We start from the raw sequence: 9,948 nt of genomic DNA on the forward strand, positions 1-9,948 counted from the left end.
CGGAATTTTAAAAAGAGTCATAGCTCTTACTGAACATTAAATAACAAACGAAAACCAATTAAAATACAAAAACATATGACTTGCTACAATCCTGGACAGTAGTTAAAAAAGAATTGCCAAACCAGAATGAGTGTTAGATACATAAATAGCCAAAATTGAGTATATAACAAAATAGTTCATATATATTATCACTTCTCATATTTCAAATAGCTCATTCTATGTTCCAACCAGCCGAGTATCGCATCAGCATACACTTTTTTGGGCCAATCACAAACACTCACATTTTTCAATAAGGCTCTAAAATACAAGTTTATCATAAGCAGTCCAACCTTCTAGTTAGACTGCTATAGAAAAGATCAGTAAAAAAGATCACACCATAACCTCTCCTCCCTACTAGACTCTGCACACCTCCCCAAATATGTTGAAGGCCAAAGAGGTCTTTTAGCAATAGAGTGCTGTTGACAGCTGTAGACCTGACTACTTATCCATTATATATCTTATATTTACATATGTGACCCAGGCAGTCAGAATGAACAATCGTGCTAAAACCACATTTTTGAGTTATTTAAAGATTTACAATCAGCAAATTCTGAGGATTCTAATGCATTTTAAATTTTTTAAATCGGGTTATTTATGCCCAGGTTATGCAAGATTTAGTAGAGAAGGTCTCGTGATAAACCAAAACTGTTGTTTTGAGTTTAAGCAGGATAAAGTTGGTGATTCATGAACTGTAAATCATGATATTTGTTTACAAATCAAAATGCCATAGCAACCAACCACTTAATCTCAACCTATATTGATGAAACCTGGCATTCTCCTCGATAAAACCCTGAAAAAGATGATCGCTGCATTTTTATTCCAATTTAATTGACAGTTGACCTCCCAAAGGTCATGGTAAGGTTATATCATAAAGCCAGGAATTGTAAGTTAATAATGTTATATTGTATGAACTGTAATGAACTGTATGCATAGGATGTGTGTAAGCAACTGGCAAACATAGCTAGCCCAAACATAGCTAGCATAACTAATCTTATAATAATAGGATAAGCTGACTTGGCTACTGTAGGGCTGGTAGAGTCATTAGCATTCAGTGTGAGCACACACTGTGACATCTTCCTCTTTTAGTTGTTACAATTCAAACTGCTCTAAAATATCACAAGTCAGACACTTACAGAAAAATAACATATCTGCATAACAGTTTAAAATAATAGAAGTTGATTGCAAAACACAATTGTACAAAATCTGATTCTTAGTAGAAATTGACTCTTAGTCCAAAACCACACCAAAAACAAAACATGATTTATTTTTAACTAAAAAGACACAAAAATCTGGTGGATGTAGCTTACAATAATTGTCCTAATCAAGAGAAACCTAAACGAGTGGGTGGTTTGGACACTCTTCCCGACCTAGTGACAACTGAGGAAAAGCTTGAACTCATTTGATTAGGATTGGTTGCACCTGTCGATGCAGGAGTGGCGGTGCCACTCTGGTCAACAGAATTGGGAACAACAGCTAACTGACTTTGCTGAGCAGACTGGACCGGAACCAAAGTTTTATCAGAATTAGTACTTTCAACCAGTTTCTGTTGTTTATCAAGGTTATCATTAATCAAGGTTCTATCAGAATTAGTACTTTCAACGATCCTCTGTTGTTTATCAATGTGATCATTAATCGAGGTTTTATTATAAGCATGAGAAGATCGGTTAGGTCTCAGAGATTTTATGTTGCGCCTGAAAACTTTGCCATCCGATAATTTGATGTAGTAACTTCGAGGCGTTTCCGCGTGTTCAACAATAACACCTTCTGCCCACTTTCTATGGCCTAGTTTACACCAAACTTTCATTCCTACGCAATACTCAGTGGGAAGGGTAGCTGTGTTGTTCTGAAATATAGCTTGTGATTGTCTTTTAACAAAGCGACTGTGTATTTCCCCTATATGTAGTCCTTGGGGCTTGAGTTGGTGGGGTAGGCAATGTAATTGTCCTCTTAAATTTCGAGCCTGTAGCAAAACTGCCGGAGATGGGAGTTGGTCACCCAATGGAGTTGACCGTAATGTGGCCAAAACATCACACAATGTCTGACCAGATATCAACGCCTTTCTGAGGCTGTTTTTGATGGTTTGATTCATGCGTTCGGCCAAGCCGTTAGAGCGTGAATGATAGGGAGAGGAAGTTATGTGTTTAACATCATTATCCTCAATGAAGCATTTAAATTCATAAGATGTGAAATATGACGCATTGTCACTGACCAAGGTTTCAGGCCGACCAAAGTCGATGAACTGCCTTTTTAATAAATCTATGACTTCTAAAGACCGAGAAGTTTTTAATTGATAGCAGGCTGGCCACTTCGAGTATCGATCTACCGTTACCAAATAATCGTTGCCATCGAGGTGGAAAATGTCCATACTAACCAATTGCATAGGGTATTCTGGGATATCATATGGTTCAAGGCTATACTGACTGTTTGATCTCATGTATTCTTGACAAACAGAACACGATTCTATCAAATCTCTAATCTGACCTAAATAGCCTGGCCAATAAACTGCACCTTTGGCTCGCTCAGTACATTTACTAACTCCCATGTGACCAGCATGTATTTGGTCCAACACCGTTTTCCTCATTGCTATAGGAATAACAATCTGGGCCCGGCACAGTAACAGGTCATTATGCATTGTGAGGTCAGACTTTACATTCCAGTAAGGTTTTAGTGGTTCAAGGCAAGCATGTTTAGTCATTGGCCAACCATGCTTTATGTATGACGCTAGTATCTGCATTGTGGGATCTAGTTTCGTTGCCTGACTCAACTTTTCCTTGAACAGAGGCTGTGTGATAATGCCTGTGGTTATTGAATCAATCTGATCATGATCTAGTGCTTCAAGTTTATTAGCCTCAGCACCGTAGCTAGGAAGAAATGCACGTGACAATGCATCAGCTAAAATTAGGTCTCTACCTGGTTTATGAATTAAAGTGTAATCGTATCCTTGATTGCGTAGTCTCATGCGCATCAATCTAGGGCTAAGCTCATTTAAACCCTTTTTCATTATTCCAATTAGTGGAAGATGGTCTGTTTCTATCGTGACATGCTGCCCGTATATGTACTGATGAAACCGCCTCAGACCATATTGAATCGCGAGGTACTCCTTCTCAATTTGCGCATATTTTCTCTGTGTTTCCGTAAGGGAGCAACTGGCATATTCTATTGGTTGGCCTGCATGCATTATTACTGCTCCCATGCCAAACTGACTGGCATCAACTGATAGGGTAACTGGCAATTCTGGATCAAACATTTTTAGCGTTGGGCTAGATGATACGAGGAATTTTAGTTTCTCAAACGCCTGCTCAGCTGCTTCGCTCCAGGACCATTCTACACCTTTTTTAGTTAGCTCGCGCAGTGGGGTGGTAACTTCCGACAGATTCGGACAGAACTTAGCTAGATATGTGGCCATTCCTAAAAGCCTACTGACGTCATCTTTACACTCTGGCTTTGGCATTTTTGTAATTGCCTCCACCTTACGGACATCGGCCCTTATAGTACCATCGCCTATAACATGACCTAGATATTTCAACTCAGACTGCCTAAAATTGCATTTCGACTCTTTCAATTTCAGATTACAATCCCTGCATCTCTGCAATACCAACTCTAAGATTTTATTGTGCTCGGTTTCAGTCGCTGCATGAATCAACAAATCATCTACGTAGCATTCCACTCCTTCAATGTCTTCAAATAATTCCGACACAGTCCGACAAAATATCTCAGGACTAGAGGATATTCCATAAGGCAATCTAAGAAATCGATATCTACCGAATAGAGTGGCAAAAGTTGTCAACAAACTGCTAGCCTCATCTAATTCAATCTGCAAAAATCCTGAGGTTGCATCTAACGTAGTGAATACTCGAGACTTCGAAAGTTTAGCAAATATTTCACTAGCTGTTGGTAATGCGAAATGTTCGCGTTTTAGATTTTTATTTAACTGTGTAGGGTCTAGACAAATCCTGAGTGACCCGTCAGGTTTCAGTATGTTTACTATAGGGTGCACCCAGTCAGTTGCTTGTCTTACTTTAGCTATTGTGCCCTCACTTTCCATAGATTGTAACGTGAACTTTAGTTTATCCCTTAGTCTAAATGGGACCCTTCTAGCACTTTGTATAACAGGCTGAGCGTTTTCTTTTAGTTGCAAAGCATGCTTACATGGCAACCTGCCAAGACCATTGAACACATCAGTGAATTTTTTAGCTACCTTATCTGTGACGGAATCAGCTCTATCAACCAACCCAAGCTCAATGCAACTGGGCAGCCCCAATAAAGTTGCCATGTTTGTATCAGTTTTTACGACTATAAACTCCACTGTATGATACTTATTGCTAACATCCACCAGTAACATAACTTTGCCTAATACATCAAGTGCATGTCCACTAAAAGACACTAATGATCTAGCATGCTTGACAATTGTCACCTGACTATTTACGCTGGCTAGTACAGTCTGTGAAATTACATTACATGATGCTCCCGTATCCACTTTTAATCGTAATAGCTTACCATTGCACTTAGCATTGATTGTCCATTCTCTTCCGTCATTGATGGCAAATGCAATGTCTCCGGTATTAACGTTGTCAGGTTCCGATACCTCATTGGCAGTGTCGTCGTTGCTGTTATCTTGTGAAGATAAGCATGCAGTGGAAAAGTGATTTTTACGAGAACATTTCCTGCACACCTTTCCGTAAGCTGGGCACCTCCCTCGTTGATGTTCCATAGCACAGTATTTACAGTTCTTTATCGTTTGTAACAGTCCAGTTCTATATTTTCTATCCGATTGTAGGTTTGGGCTCTTGCTCTCTGACATGGATACTTTCTGTTGTGGGGGTACGACACTTCGTATGGCATTAACACCATCTGTCGTGTGGTTCATTTCTCTGAGGTATTGCGTGGTAGCCTCTTTACGTTGGCATACTGAGATAACCTCCTGTAATGTAGGATTGCCTGGCAAGTTGAATATATCCTCACGAACCAACTTGGACAATATACCTGCTACAATTCGATCCACTAGCGCTTTGTCTTTCTCATCAGCATGGAATTCACAAGTTGTGATGAGGTCTCGAAGTGCTGTCACAAAGCTTTCGAATGGCTCGCCTTGCTTCTGAACTCTGCTGTGAAATTTGAATCGCTCAAAGACTGTCTTTACCTGAGGGTTGAAGTGTTCAGTGAACGCTTTCTTTACTTCTGCAATGTCTTTTCGATCTGCTATGTTCAGTGTTCGAAATATTTCTTGGCCTTGTGCGCCAAGCAGTGTCAATAAAGTCGCTACTTGTATTTCTCCATCCTTTTTAGTCTTTTCTGTTGCTATCATGTAAAAATCATATTGCTCGAGCCATGCTTTCCAACTTCTACTAGTCTCGCTGGGATTGTCTGTAGAATTTACAAAACTTGCCGGCGGCTTGAGCCCTCCTTCTGCCATGTTTTCTTTTCGTTCTCCTCAAAAATCCCGTCCTGACACCATATCATAAAGCCAGGAATTGTAAGTTAATAATGTTATATTGTATGAACTGTAATGAACTGTATGCATAGGATGTGTGTAAGCAACTGGCAAACATAGCTAGCCCAAACATAGCTAGCATAACTAATCTTATAATAATAGGATAAGCTGACTTGGCTACTGTAGGGCTGGTAGAGTCATTTGCATTCAGTGTGAGCACACACTGTGACAGGTTAACAATATATGTGGCTAAAACCTCACCGTCCTGGAGATATTCATTAAAAGGGTATGCTTCAAACTGGGCACTTCTCATCAAGCTATAGTGCTATGACTGCATATAGTGACAGTTCAACAATTTAACAAAGAGTTGAAAGTGTATTCAGAGTTGTCCACCTATACTGAAGGTCGTGGTAAGGTCAACGAAAAGTGAACACAGAGGGCATCATGATGCGGAAATATCAACCCAACTCATCAAGTGACCATTCAATATAGAGCTCTTTTCATGTAGTTTAACACTCACACAGTGTAGCACGAGTACGCTGCAGAGATTTATTGTAGCGCATTGGAGGAGTTTGTTTGTTATGCTAGTGGCAATTTGTCCCAACACGACCGTATCTAAGGTTTCCTTCGGTAATCCTTGATACACAGTTCTAATGAGGCTTAATTGCTCAGATGACATAAAACTAACGCATAATTCCCTACATTTGCACCCACTTATTAGTTTGATGTCAACAGCTAGAATGGGAATGTTATCAGCAGTGATAGACTGATCGTTATTTTCTGTAATTGGATTTAATTCATTCGCATTATCGTTAGCAGCCACATATTGCGTAAGCAGCTGTATTTCTAAGGTTGCCTATTATTACAATCCTCATCATCGATTTCACTATGATCTGAGGCAGCTGACTTAGATTCTAAGTAGAAATACTCATCTAGCATCAAATAGCCGTAATTTTTGCGATGGTTTTATTTTGTTCTAGCCTGAAGCATTAAAACAGGAAGTAGCCACATACATGCGCGCACCCGCAGTTAGAGCCTATATTTATGATCTTGGGTTATGAAAAATTCCATAGCAACCACCGATATGGGTATAGTTAAATGGCAACTATGGCTTTATGATTGGTCAGACACATAAATAAACAAGACCACGTGAAAGAGCAGGGTTGAATGCACTATAGGGGGTCCTACCACACAAAGCTGTCGTCAGAATAGTCACTTTTAAAATCACTGTCGTCACTTTTAAAATCACTGTCGTCACTTTTAAAATCACTGTCACCTTTTTCAAATTGGTAACCAAAACAACCTCTTTCTTCACATTCGTTATTTTAATACAAATATCTATACTGGTGGCACTGGGTTGCGTTAAAAATCTGAAACTCGCTAGGTTTGAACTTCTGCTAACCAAAAGCATGGCTCAACCAGCGACCTTCACAAACATATTAGTGATGTTTGGGAGCGTTGCTGATTACTCCGCGAAGAGTGACAGCCGTCTTAGGTTTTTAGAGCTATATTTCTTGTACGGAAAATAGACCGAGATTGCCTTTAATAATCACTGTCAGTCACAGACTTGGAAACGGATTTGCTGTCAATGTCGTGGCATTTCATTGCTTTAATTATTTGGCAGTCTATAAATGCTGAGCCAGATGCTTCAAACCAAAACTAGTGAAGTTTCGGTTGACCGTGGTGATTTATGAACAATTAATAAGTTAGTAACGGTACGGCAACATGTAACAAAATTTCCGTTGGTTCTAACCAAAATCACGAAATGATTGAAACACACAGAATTATTCTGCTGCTAGAATCGTGCTAACGAGCACGATCTCAGCAGCTTTTGCAATTAGTATAGTCAAAGAGACGTATAATGACACACAATAGTAAAAGTATAAGTGCAAATCAACATAGTACACACGATGCAATTGTTTAAATTGCGTTATTGAATGTATTTATTGTTTGGACGCTATAGCTACAATTTGTTTATTTTTTAATTATATTTCCTTTTTAGCAGCAAAAGTTTTGTGGTAGAGAATGTCGACATCTCTAGCGCAAACAAGTCAGTTGCATCGTATTTACTATGATAACTTTCTGTAATAATTTTCTTGTGTGTCGCATTATGTTTTCGGACTACGTATATCTTAAAATTTGCTAAAGTCGTGTTTGCCAACTAATAATAGCGCGACTTAGACAGTTACATCGTGTGTTCTATGTTGAAATGCTTCCGTATTTTTATTGTGTGTCACGGTACATGTCTTGGACTATACTAATTGCTAAAGCTGCTAGAATCGTGCTCGTTAATAATTTGTTTAATCTGTTACAAGCGTTTCGTCGACGGACTCGGTGGGCATGCACAGCTCAAATAATTCTGTGAACTTTGACCGATTAATTCTGCGTTTTTCGTGATTTCGGCCAGAACTCCGAACCAACGAAAAATTCGTTACGTGCAGCCGTACCTTTAGTAATCCTATTTACGCAATCCTCGTCACCAACATTGGTAAATGGTCGTCTCGTCTGTCACTTTTTAAATATCCCTGTCGTCGGGTCGTCAGAATCGTCACAAAACATGGGAGGACCCCCACTATATACCACTGTTTACTAAAATAGTGACGGTGAGTCATATAATAGCGTGAAGCACGCTTAGCGCGCTATTGTGAACAATACAATTACCGCACGATTGTACATTCTGACGGCCGGGGTCACATATATACTAGATGTGCGTTCCGGCGTTTCTCGGGTATTAAAAATCAGCTTATAAACAATGAGAATGATAAGATTTGCTTACCACTTGCTGGCAGGCCACTCTCCAGCAAGTGGCAGGTCATTGACAAGTGGCCTGGCAAATTGCCGATGGATAATTGATCATAATTCCCCTAACCTCGTTAGTAAGCTTCAAATGCCAGCGGGCAATGCCATTGCGTCAGCATTGTTGGCTAGATAGGCTATTCTAATAATAGCTATAGCCAGAACGCAGAGACATACAAAACACAGACAAATATAGACAAATATTGAGAAATATATATATAGGTATAAATCTTAAAGTGTGTATGTGTGTTTTAGTTTGTTTGGCTAGAGCTATTAAAACTTAGGAATGAAAAATCATTTTTATGCTGGATTTGATTTTGCAACCTCCATTCACCAGGCAACTACAGTCAAACATGGATAACTCGCCCACGGATAGCTCGAACACATGGTTAATTCGAACGGTTTCTTTGGTCCGTTCACACGTAATGATAAATTGCTATAGATAACTCGACCTCAACACTGTTATTTCGAACTGTTTTTTGCCCAACGGCTACCGAAACGGTTATCGCTTTAGAAAATTACTTTATTGAAAGCCATAGAGGTAAACCTCATCTTTTCGTAAATCAAAAGCGTAGTTAATACCACCATCGGCAAAATATTTTTGTCAACGACTTTTCTAAAGGTTTGGTGAAATTTGATTTATACTGCTATATGATGAATAGCACGGGCAAGCCGAGTCACGCGCGCAAGGATTTTCGCCACGCACATACAAAACAAAAACATCCTTTTGTTTTTGTATGTGCGTGGCAAAAATCCTTGAGTGTGTGACCCGGCTAGCCCCTGATGAATAGTTTTCTGACGTTGATTCCGTGTTGAATCAACGTCGGAATGTTGAATGTTTAAAACGTCTTAGAAATTGTTGTAATTAAACGTATACGTTGTCTTAGCTAAAAAAAACTATTCATCGTTTGATCTAAACACAGAATACGTGTGTACATTCAATAAATATCCTTTCAAAAAACGTGAGTAATATACTATGTATACCGTAAAACCTCGTAACACTTTTAATTGAACTGCCTCGGAGTGTTGCTCTTAACGAATCCCAGGTAAAGTAAGGTAATCTTTGCATAAACTTCAAGAAAAATCGGCAAAATTGATCGTGGGTAAAACGCTCAAAAGAAAAAGATCTCTTTTCTTTTGAGCATTTCAACAACGATCAAGTTTTACCAATGTCAATCTAAAAAACGTCCTGGCAATAACCATCACCTCAAACAACAAACCAATCTCAAGTGATAGAAAAATCTCTATACTTTTTGATAAAAACGTTTTAAACTTTACATTAGAATAATTTAATTTGAAACAAGCCATTTGTGTCTTGGATTAATATTATTGTTTGTATATGTACATGTATCTACTAATAAATAAGTAAATACATTGACTTGTGACAGTGCTCTGATAACTTGAACGCTCTGATAATTCGAACACTTTTTCTCGGTCCCGTGAAGTTCGAGTTATCCATGTTTGACTGTATCTTACCAATTAGGCTACGCAAGATTCATACATTAATTAGGTGACATGCTTGACTATCTAGGCTAGAATATGCACAACATTAGGTTACAGAACAACATCTCTACAGCTTGCTCTCACAGCTCTTATTAGTAAGTTACTAGCCCACTCAAATTAGCCTTTGGTAATGTGGTAGTCTAATCGCAAATGGCAGGCAACCATATCACCTGCCACTG

This window comes from Watersipora subatra, chromosome 2 (assembly GCF_963576615.1).
Source record: "Watersipora subatra chromosome 2, tzWatSuba1.1, whole genome shotgun sequence".
In the NCBI taxonomy this organism is placed as follows: Eukaryota; Metazoa; Bryozoa; class Gymnolaemata; order Cheilostomatida; family Watersiporidae; genus Watersipora; species Watersipora subatra.